The sequence below is a fragment of the Ascaphus truei genome, unplaced genomic scaffold, assembly GCF_040206685.1.
Source record: "Ascaphus truei isolate aAscTru1 unplaced genomic scaffold, aAscTru1.hap1 HAP1_SCAFFOLD_1380, whole genome shotgun sequence".
NCBI lineage: Eukaryota > Metazoa > Chordata > Amphibia > Anura > Ascaphidae > Ascaphus > Ascaphus truei.
In genome coordinates this window covers 58,111-69,717 of record NW_027454260.1, presented here as the reverse complement: position 1 = coordinate 69,717, position 11,607 = coordinate 58,111, and the positions used below count along the sequence as shown (strand labels likewise).

General features: G+C 43.5%; 2 long non-coding RNA genes across 2 annotated transcripts; both read left to right on the top strand.

The window, feature by feature from the left end:
• Positions 1 to 812: 812 nt before the first annotated feature.
• LOC142475781 (uncharacterized) lies at positions 813 to 5,887 on the top strand. Its single transcript, XR_012791139.1, has 4 exons — positions 813 to 910; positions 2,153 to 2,263; positions 4,658 to 4,777; positions 5,798 to 5,887. It is a non-coding gene; the product is annotated as an uncharacterized LOC142475781 (long non-coding RNA).
• A 1,465-nt stretch (positions 5,888 to 7,352) lies between these two features.
• Positions 7,353 to 11,292, top strand: LOC142475782 (uncharacterized). The gene is made up of 3 exons (XR_012791140.1): positions 7,353 to 7,441; positions 8,686 to 8,796; positions 11,181 to 11,292. It is a non-coding gene; the product is annotated as an uncharacterized LOC142475782 (long non-coding RNA).
• The last annotated feature ends 315 nt before the right edge of the window (positions 11,293 to 11,607 follow it).

The following is an 11,607-nucleotide window of genomic DNA, read 5'->3' as shown; positions in this document are numbered from 1 at the left end:
TGCCCCCTGTCAGGTTACTCCCTGGGCAGTGACCCTGCTCACCCCCTCCCCTAGTTCCACCTCTGACCACAATTATCTCTCTTGGAGAGTGTAGCAAATTGGTGTTGGTGGAATCTCACCTCTGCCATGCATGGTCACAATCTGGGCACAGGACCCAAATAGTGGGCAATGTGGCACTTCTTACAGTAGAGAATAAGTAACTATATTCTTTACTTGTGTATTAAGGACCTTATTTGCATTAAAATTCAGTCCCCATGGGACCAAGACTTTCTGGCTTACTGAACAAAGTGGAATTATTTCGTAGAGGGTGGAGAATTGTATTTTATCTGAAATTACCCCCTCTGCACAAAATACAAACAATTATACACATACATGTACCTTGTGGAAGTTGTTGCCCTCTATCTTCCTGTGGTCTCTCCCTGTTTCTCACCGTGCCTCCTCCCATTTCCTTGCACCTCTGCGTCTCCGCATATATCCCTATACTCAGAGCCGGCTCCGGTCAGTGACATGGGATGCCCAAATATGAGCATATCCATACATGGGCATCCATGCCACTGACCGGAGCCCACTCTGTTGCGGATATGGAGAGAGACTGGGAGATTTACATCCCCTTATAATTCATATGGTGCATAGTACCGGCACGTATTGTTTTACCGTTACTGTGTACCTTCCTACTTTCACACTGGTACAGTATGTGCTGCAGTGGGACTGAGAGGGATATATTGGTAACACATAGTCATTGTTGGGGGAATTCAATCCATTTTGAAAATAGTAATGCAATGTTTTATACTTTTTTTTTTTTGCAGTAATGAAGAATGAAAAAGTTCTGTTAAAATTGAATTGGAGGTGAACTGGAATCATCATCAACTCTGCACCAGTGTGAATTGATGTTCTTTAATGTTCTGATAAGGTACATGCAACATCTCTTCCTCAACCCCTACACCACTCTCTGCCTCTTGCCTCTCTCTCTCCACCTCCCTGCTAAGCGTATTAACCCATCTAATGTAATCCACATTCCATGTCTCACTTTACTCTTCACTTCTCACGTGCCCTCTGGAATGTCTGCTCTCTGACTAACAAGGTCTATTTGTACATGACCTCTTCTGCTCTCATCATCCACCACTTCTCATTCCCCTCACCCCTGTCCTACTAGATACCTCAGCTTAATTGAACTCTCTCCTCTGACATCTACCCTTATCTCTAACCTCTCCTCACTTTCTGCTTAAACTAACTATCTTGTTAACTTTTACAATGCTATCATCTCCTCCTCCTCCCTCCTCCTCCCTCCTCCCTCCTCCATTATATATTTATATGCCCCTTCTAGGCTCTGACACACTCATCCCTCTAAGGCCATGATTATCATGGGCACATGCTTGGTCATCCACAGTGCGTGCGAGCGATGCAGAGCCGCCTCGGACCTCAGTGCAGGGATTGCTGCATACCCCAGCATCTGTCACCCACAAACAATACACACACTAATACTCCCCACAATACACACTATAATACCTCCTCAATACTAATCTCTCCAATAATATTATAGCTCCAAACACAATATACACAACACCCTTACACAAGATACACAATCTAGTACTCTCCTCTGCACCTCTACACACAATATAATACTCCCACACACACAATATACACACTACCCTCCTACCCCCATAAAATACAACCAATAATACACACACACTTTGTGGATGTTGGGACCAGCTCCCGGCATGCACCAGTGAAAGAGAGAGGCCAGCAGAAGCTCGGAAGAACTCCCTCTCTCCATCCGTGCCTCCCTCCGTTTCCCATCTTCTCCCTGTCTCTCTCCCTCCCTTTCCTTGCATCTCCCTGCATCTTTACGTATACCCAGTCAGTGACGGCTCTGGTCACGTGATGCCTTAATATGGGCTTATCCATATATGTTCATCCACGTCACTAATGTGATGCCCGCACTGTTGCGGAGCTGGTACTTACGACGCGCACTTATTGTTTTATCAGTACTGCGTACCTGACTCTACCGGCCTACTTTCAACACTAGTACAATAAGTGCTTCACTACGAGTGAGTGGGGAATATTGGCATCACACAGTCACTGTTGAATATGCCATTCAATCCATTTTGAAAATAGTAATGCAATGTGGTTTTGTTTTGTTTGCTTTTTGCAGTAATGAAGAATGGATAAGTTATATTAAAATTAAATTGGAGGGGAACTGGATTCAGCATTTCATCATGAACTCTGCACTTGTGAGAATTTATCTTCTTGAATGCCCTGACAGGTACACGCAACTTTAAGACTATAATCTGCTGTGCAAGCTTTCGTGCTATACCTCCCCCTCAGGTTTTGATTTATACATTTGCTCCCTCAAGTCATGTCCTCTAATATTTGAAAGCTCTCTCCTAGCATTTTCTCTCTACCACAGAACGTCATCCCAATGTAACCTCTCTCTTGTTCTCTCTGCTTGCTGTTTCCTCACTCCTCTGTTAAACTTTTCTAATTTCTCTAACTTCCACACTCCTGCTTTTATCCACATGTTCTCTTTCCTTCCCCTACCTTTGCATGTGTCTACACACTGCACCATTTGTACAGACCTCTATTGCAGCTATTTCTGCACTGCTCAATGAAAAGCACTCTTTAATATCCTATTCTCTGTGCCCCCTCTCTCTGCGCCCCCTCTTTTGGCGCCTCCTCTCTCTGCGCCCCCTCTCTCTGCGCCTATCTGTCTCATTCTCTCTACGTCCCTCTCTCTCTACATAGAGCTATCTCTGTCTCTCTCTACACCTATCTCTGTGTCTCCTTCTATGTTTGCTGATGTGTGGGATATCTCTTATAATCTTGAACCTGCTCATATACACATCGGGCCTCCCTGCCTCTGCCTCCCTGCTAAGAGTGTTAACCTATCTAATGTAATCCACATTCCTTTCCTTACTTTTCTCTTCCCTTCTCCTGTGCCCTCTGGAATGTCCACTCTTACTAACAAGGGTCTAGTTGTACATGACCTCTTCTGCTCTCATCATTCACAATCAGTCATTCCCCTCACCCCATCTTACCTGTCCCACTGATTTTCCTCTGCTTAATTAAACTCTCCTCTGACATCTACTCTAACCTCTCTGCTCTCTCTCTCTCTTTCTGCTTAAACTGACAATCTTATTAACTCTTACAATGCTATCCTCTATATGCCCCTTCAAGCTCTGACACACTCGTCCCTCTAACCCACACCCTTGGCTAAATTCCCAAACATGTTCATCACACTTCCACTCGCTGTTCTTAATGCCTATGAAGGAAATCTCACACTTGATGTTTGATTTTTCTACAGTAAAAATGTCTCCAGTCCTGTATAAAGCTGCTCTCTGGGGCCAAACCACACTACTTTTTTTTCCATATTCATCAACACACAAATTTAATTTACGCTGTCTTTTTCCCCCTGTATTTGACTCCCTCCACTAACCTTCTTCTCACACTTGCCATCCTTCCTTCACTTCTCCTCAAGCATTTGACTACTTCAGAGGCAAGGTGGATGCCACCCACAAGGAGATTCCTTCTGTCCCTTCCCCCTTCTCTCCTTCTACCTAATTCTCCTTCTGCATTTGACTCCTTTTCTTCTCTTACAGAGCTGGAAGCTAATCATCTTCTCTTCTCCCTCTACCACATGCCCTCTAGATCGTATCCCCTCACACCTTACTGCATCTCTTAGTCCCCACTCTCACCCACATCTTCAATTCCTCCCTATTCTCTGGCTCTTTACCCTCTTACTTTAAGCCTGTAGTGGTCACCCTTTTCTCAGAAACAACCTACACCCTATACTAACCCTATACTAACTACCGCCCTGTATCCCTCCTGCTGTTTGTCTCCTAATTGCTAGAATGTCAACATTCTTAAATCACATTCCCTCCTGGATCCTTTACAACCTGCCTTTCGTACAGCTCGTTCTACAGACTGTGCTTAAAGCAAATTCCCAAGGTCACTTTTCCCTACTAATCCTACTTGATCTATCTGCTGCGTTTGATGCTCTCAATCACTCTCCTCCTTCATATTCTAAACTCTCTCTTGGTATCCGTAACACAGTTCTATCCTGGTTTTCATCATAACTTTCCTGTCACACATTCTCCATCTCTGTTGCTAACATGTCTTCGTCTTCTATTGATCTGTCTGTGGGTATACATCAGGGCTCTGTTCTGAGATCTCTCTTTCTCTCTACATACTATCATTTGGTGACCTCATCAACTCTTTGTGACAATCCTATAAATAACAAATACAAATATCAGGTCATGGGAATAAGTGATTTGGACATAAAAGTAACATTTCGGAAGTGTGGACAACTAATACATCTTGTAGATTGCCTTTACAGTGTGATGTCATTGATTCAGTAGATTGTGTGCAGACCAGGACTGCAGTACAGTGTCACTCACATGGATGACTTGCGTGGTAGAAGCTCAAGAACAAGGATGTCAAACTCCAGTCCTCGAGGGCAGCAAACAGGCCAGGTTTTCAGGATATCCCTACTGAAAACCTGGCCTGTTTGGGACCCTCGAGGACTGGAGTTTGACATGCATGCTCTAGAAGGAGCACAGCTGTGGGTGGGAGGTGGATTTGCTTTGCATCAAATGGTTTGGAGCAAGGTTTATTGTATGTATTATCATAATAACAATGCAATGCTTAACTTTTATTTCAGGAGGGATGACTGCAGAACAGAAGTGAATATTGAAGCCATGTGTTCCTTTTCTTGCAAAAGAGAAAATTTGAAGGACAGTTGAAGAGAAGGAAAATTACTACACAGAGACAGATAAGCAATGTGTATATTTCTCATTTACCATTTAGTATTTGTCGTTTTATTGACTCCACACAATCCGGCTGCTACGGGTTTCACATTGAATATTTTCATCTCTACTCTACCCCTTCCTGTGATCTGAACCATGCAAGTTTTCGTTGATTCAATACATCATGAGTAGAGGGTGGCTACAGTATGAAGTAAAGACCCAAGGACCACATCTACTACCATTCATAACAAGAACATGTGCAGTAGCGCACAGCTGCAGTTCTATGTGATTGTTATGAAAGGTTGAGGTGGTTCAATTCTATGAATCTGGAGTGGGATGGATCCTGTTTGCATCATATGGTTTCATCTAGGCCAGTAGATTATATAACTCTCAGTACAGGTTACACATGGCATCAGTATTAGTGATTTAAAGAGGAGGAAAGCTTCAATGTGGAGAACAAAGCCAAGTAATGTTGAAGTTACTCCTTTTACCATTTACTTGGTCAGTCTGTACTGTCTACTCTCCACACAGCTGCTAAGGATCTTCCATTTTAAATACTTTCACCTCCTATTCTGCACTGCTTTGCTGCCCATTATTCAGAGATGCGTTCCAGTCATGTTTAGCACTCTGAATCTCTCTGCAGTCATTGGTTCAGCACATCATGGGTAGAGCATGGCTACAGATACAGCAAGCTATTATTATTTTACCGGCTGATCACCCATAATATTGCATTAAAACATAGAATATCACTTAATTTCCAAAAGATTCAGTGATGCTGATAATGCAGAATCTCACAACATTTCCCATCATAATGCCATAATTCACAAGTGGGAGAAATAATCCTTGCTATATCTGTACATTGTGTGACATATTACCTCAATGACCAATGAGAGCAAGTACATCTTCTGTATAGAGCGGCTGTGTTATGATGCAGTTATTGATCATCATTGACATAATCACAAGAATCTTATGCAAAGGGAAATTGTCCGCAGCGAAGTGAGATTTCAGCCCCCAAACGTCTGTAATATTAATGCAATGTCTTACTTTTGTTGCAGTGAACACTGAAGAGACGGATCTACTACAACACTGTACAGGATGAGCATACGCTACAAGCAGCAAAATGATCTTGCAGTTGACAGTATGTTGTTCTGGTAATGTGCACAATTATTATTTATGGGCTACACACCACAGTGCTGGACATATTCTGTTAACTTCAACTCTACTCCTAACATGGAGATGTCTTCCTGGTGTTACTGATTCAGTACATCATATGCACAGTGTGGTTATGATATGATGGATTGATTTAATGAACCCACCAACCAATGATGACATCTGCATCATCTTCTGTAAAGTGCAGCTACAGCATGATATTATCAGCATTTGGTGCGGTATAATCAGAGGTATCTATGTGCTTTTGTGCCTGTTTTAAGTCCTCCAGCTTAACGCCCCTACACCTCCCACTACACAGGCATACTTACTTATGCATACACTGACATCTGGCATACCTACACACACCCCAGGGCCACTTCCTTCCCCTGATGTCAGGGAGAGGATGGGCATGCAGAGTGCAGTAAGTCTCCACGTTACTCTGGCCAACAGTCTTGGCCTACCTCCAGCATCTGTCACCCACAACATCTGTTCCCTCCTTGTAAAGTGCTGAACTATCTCACCTGGGTCAGTGCTATAGCTGATCACAGTGCCCGATCAGGATGTCACTGTGACAGGCAGCAGTGCAGATTGACCGGTCAATCAATGCAGTGCCGCAACATATGCACTAAATGAGATTTCCGTGCCCCCAGTCAGGTTACTCCCTGGGCAGTGACCCTGCTCACACCCTCCCCTAGTTCCACCTCTGATCACAATTATCTCTCTTGGAGAGTGTAGCAAATTGGAGTTGGGGGAATCTCACCTCTGCCATGCATGGTCACAATCTGGGCACAGGACCCAAATAGTGGGCAATGTGGCACTTCTTACAGTAGAGAATAAGTAACTTTATTCTTTACTTGTGTATTAAGGACCTTATTTGCATTAAATTCAGTCCACATGGGACCAAGACTTTCTGGCTTACTGAACAAAGTGGAATTGTTTCGTAGAGGGTGGAGAATTGTATTTTATCTGAAATTACCCCCTCTGCACAAAATACAAACAATTATACCCATACAAGTACCTTGTGGAAGTTGTTGCCCTCTATCTTCCTGTGGTCTCTCCCTGTTTCTCACCGTGCCTCCTCCCATTTCCTTGCACCTGTGCGTCTCCGCATATATCCCTATACTCAGAGCCGGCTCCGGTCAGTGACATGGGATGCCCAAATATGAGCATACCCATATATGGGCATCCATGCCACTGACCGGAGCCCGCTCTGTTGCGGATATGGAGAGAGACTGGGAGATTTACATCCCCTTATAATTCATATGGTGCATAGTACCGGCACGTATTGTTTTACCGGTACTGTGTACCTTCCTACTTTCACACTGGTACAGTATATGCTGCAGTGGGACTGAGAGGGATATATTGGTAACACATAGTCATTGTTGGGGGAATTCAATCCATTTTGAAAATAGTAATGAAATGTTTTTTACTTTTCTTTTTTTTCAGTAATGAAGAATGAAACATTTCTGTTAAAATTGAATTGGAGGTGAACTGGATTCATCATCAACTCTGCACCAGTGTGAATTGATGTTCTTTAATGTTCTGATAAGGTACATGCAACATCTCTTCCTCAACCCCTGCACCACTCTCTGCCTCTTGCCTCTCTCTCTCCACCTCCCTGCTAAGCGTATTAACCCATCTAATGTAATCCACATTCCATGTCTCACTTTACTCTTCACTTCTCACGTGCCCTCTGGAATGACTGCTCTCTGACTAACAAGGTCTATTTGTACATGACCTCTTCTGCTCTCATCATCCACCACCTCTCATTCCCCTCACCCCTGTCCTACTCGATACCTCAGCTTAATTGAACTCTCTCCTCTGACATCTACCCTTATCTCTAACCTCTCCTCACTTTCTGCTTAAACTAACTATCTTGTTAACTTTTACAATGCTATCATCTCCTCCTCCTCCCTCCTCCTCCTCCCTCCTCCTCCTCCCTCCTCCATCATATATATGCCCCTTCTAGGCTCTGACACACTCATCCCTCTAAGGCCATGATTATCATGGGCACATGCTTGGTCATCCACAGTGTGTGCGAGCGATGCAGAGCCGCCTCGGACCTCAGTGCAGGGATTGCTGCATACCCCCAGCATCTGTCACCCACAAACAATACACACACTAATACTCCCCACAATACACACTATAATACCTCCTCAATACTAATCTCCCCAATAATATTATAGCTCCAAACACAATATACACAACACCCTTACACAAGATACACAATCTAGTACTCTCCTCTGCACCTCTACACACAATATAATACTCCCACACACACAATATACACACTACCCTCCTACCCCCATAAAATACAACCAATAATACACACACACTTTGTGGATGTTGGGACCAGCTCCCGGCATGCACCAGTGAAAGAGAGAGGCCCGCAGAAGCTCAGAAGAACTCCCTCCATCCGTGCCTTCCTCCGTTTCACATCTTCTCTCTGTCTCTCTCCCTCCCTTTCCTTGCATCTCCCTGCGTCTTTACGTATACCCAGTCAGTGACGGCTCTGGTCACGTGATGCCTTAATATGGGCTTATCCATATATGTTCATCCACGTCACTAATGTGATGCCTGCACTGTTGCGGAGCTGGTACTTACGACGGGCACTTATTGTTTTATCAGTACTGCGTACCTGACTCTACCGGCCTACTTTCAACACTAGTACAATATGTGCTTCACTACGAGTGAGTGGGGAATATTGGCATCACACAGTCACTGTTGAATATGCCATTCAATCCATTTTGAAAATAGTAATGCAATGTGGTTTGGTTTTGTTTGCTTTTTGCAGTAATGAAGAATGGAAAAGTTATATTAAAATTAAATTGGAGGGGGACTAGATTCAGCATTTCATCATGAACTCTGCACTTGTGAGAATTTAACTTCTTGAATACCCTGACAGGTACACGCAACATTAAGACTATAATCTGCTGTGCAAGCTTTCGTGCTATACCTCCCCCTCAGGTTTTGATTTATACATTTGCTCCCTCAATTCATGTCCTCTAATATTTGAAAGCTCTCTCCTAGCATTTTCTCTTTACCACAGAACGTCATCCCAATGTAACCTCTCTCTTGTTCTTTCTGCTTGCTGTTTCCTCACTCCTCTGTTAAACTTTTCTAATTTCTCTAACTTCCACACTCCTGCTTTTATCCACATGTTCTCCTCTTTCCTTCCCCTACCTTTGCATGTGTCTACACACTGCACCATTTGTACAGACCTCTATTGCAGCTATTTCTGCACTGCTCAATGAAAAGCACTCTTTAATATCCTATTCTCTGGGCCCCCTCTCTCTGCGCCCCCTCTTTTGGCGCCTCCTCTCTCTGCGCCCCCTCTCTCTGCGCCTATCTGTCTCATTCTCTCTACGTCCCTCTCTCTCTACATAGAGCTATCTCTGTCTCTCTCTACACCTATCTCTGTGTCTCCTTCTATGTTTGCTGATGTGTGGGATATCTCTTATAATCTTGAACCTGCTCATATACACATCGGGCCTCCCTGCTAAGAGTGTTAACCTATCTAATGTAATCCACATTCCTTTCCTTACTTTTCTCTTCCCTTCTCCTATGCCATCTGGAATGTCCGTTCTCTGACTAACAAGGCTCTAGTTGTACATGACCTCTTCTGCTCTCATCATTCACAATCAGTCATTCCCCTCACCCCATCTTACCTGTCCCACTGATTTGCCTCTGCTTAATTAAACTCTCCTCTGACATCTACTCTAACCTCTCTGCTCTCTCTCTCTTTCCGCTTAAACTAACAATCTTATTAACTCTTACAATGCTATCCTCCTATCTATATGCCCCCTCTAGGCTCTGACACACTTGTCCCTCTAGCCCACACCCTTGGCTAAATTCCCAAACATGTTCATCACACTTCCACTCGCTGTTCTTAATGCCTATGAAGGAAATCACACAATTGATATTTGATTTTTCTACAGTAAAAATGTCTCCAGTCCTGTATAAAGCTGCTCTCTGGGGCCAAACCACACTACTTTTTTTTCACATTCATCAACACTCAAATTTAATTTACGCTGTCTTTTTTTCCCTGTATTTGACTCCCTCCACTAACCTTCTCCTCACACTTGCCATCCTTCCTTCACTTCTCCTCAAGCATTTGACTACTTCAGAGGCAAGGTGGATGCCACCCACAAGGAGATTCCTTCTGTCCCTTCCCCCTTCTCTCCTTCTACCTAATTCTCCTTCTGCATTTGACTCCTTTTCTTCTCTTACAGAGCTGGAAGCTAATCATCTTCTCTTCTCCCTCTACCACATGCCCTCTAGATCGTATCCCCTCACACCTTACTGCATCGATTAGTCCCCACTCTCACCCACATCTTCAATTCCTCCCTATTCTCTGGCTCTTTACCCTCTTACTTTAAGCCTGTAGTGGTCACCCTTTTCTCAGAAACAACCTACACCCTATGTGCCTTACTAACTACCGCCCTGTATCCCTCCTGCTGTTTGTCTCCTAATTGCTAGAATGTCAACATTCTTAAATCACATTCCCTCCTGGATCCTTTACAACCTGCCTTTCGTACAGCTCGTTCTACAGACTGTGCTTAAAGCAAATTCCCAAGGTCACTTTTCCCTACTAATCCTACTTGATCTATCTGCTGCGTTTGATGCTCTCAATCACTCTCCTCCTTCATATTCTAAACTCTCTCTTGGTATCCGTAACACAGTTCTATCCTGGTTTTCATCATAACTTTCCTGTCACACATTCTCCATCTCTGTTGCTAACATGTCTTCGTCTTCTATTGATCTGTCTGTGGGTATACATCAGGGCTCTGTTCTGAGATCTCTCTTTCTCTCTACATACTATCATTTGGTGACCTCATCAACTCTTTGTGACAATCCTATAAATAACAAATACAAATATCAGGTCATGGGAATAAGTGATTTGGACATAAAAGTAACATTTCGGAAGTGTGGACAACTAATACATCTTGTAGATTGCCTTTACAGTGTGATGTCATTGATTCAGTAGATTGTGTGCAGACCAGGACTGCAGTACAGTGTCACTCACATGGATGACTTGCGTGGTAGAAGCTCAAGAACAAGGATGTCAAACTCCAGTCCTCGAGGGCAGCAAACAGGCCAGGTTTTCAGGATATCCCTACTGAAAACCTGGCCTGTTTGGGACCCTCGAGGACTGGAGTTTGACATGCATGCTCTAGAAGGAGCACAGCTGTGGGTGGGAGGTGGATTTGCTTTGCATCAAATGGTTTGGAGCAAGGTTTATTGTATGTATTATCATAATAACAATGCAATGCTTAACTTTTATTTCAGGAGGGATGACTGCAGAACAGAAGTGAATATTGAAGCCATGTGTTCCTTTTCTTGCAAAAGAGAAAATTTGAAGGACAGTTGAAGAGAAGGAAAATTACTACACAGAGACAGATAAGCAATGTGTATATTTCTCATTTACCATTTAGTATTTGTCGTTTTATTGACTCCACACAATCCGGCTGCTACGGGTTTCACATTGAATATTTTCATCTCTACTCTACCCCTTCCTGTGATCTGAACCATGCAAGTTTTCATTGATTCAATACATCATGAGTAGAGTGTGGCTACAGTATGAAGTAAAGACCCAAGGACCACATCTACTACCATTCATAACAAGAACATGTGCAGTAGCGCACAGCTGCAGTTCTATGTGATTGTTATGAAAGGTTGAGGTGGTTCAATTCTATGAATCTGGAGTGGGATGGAT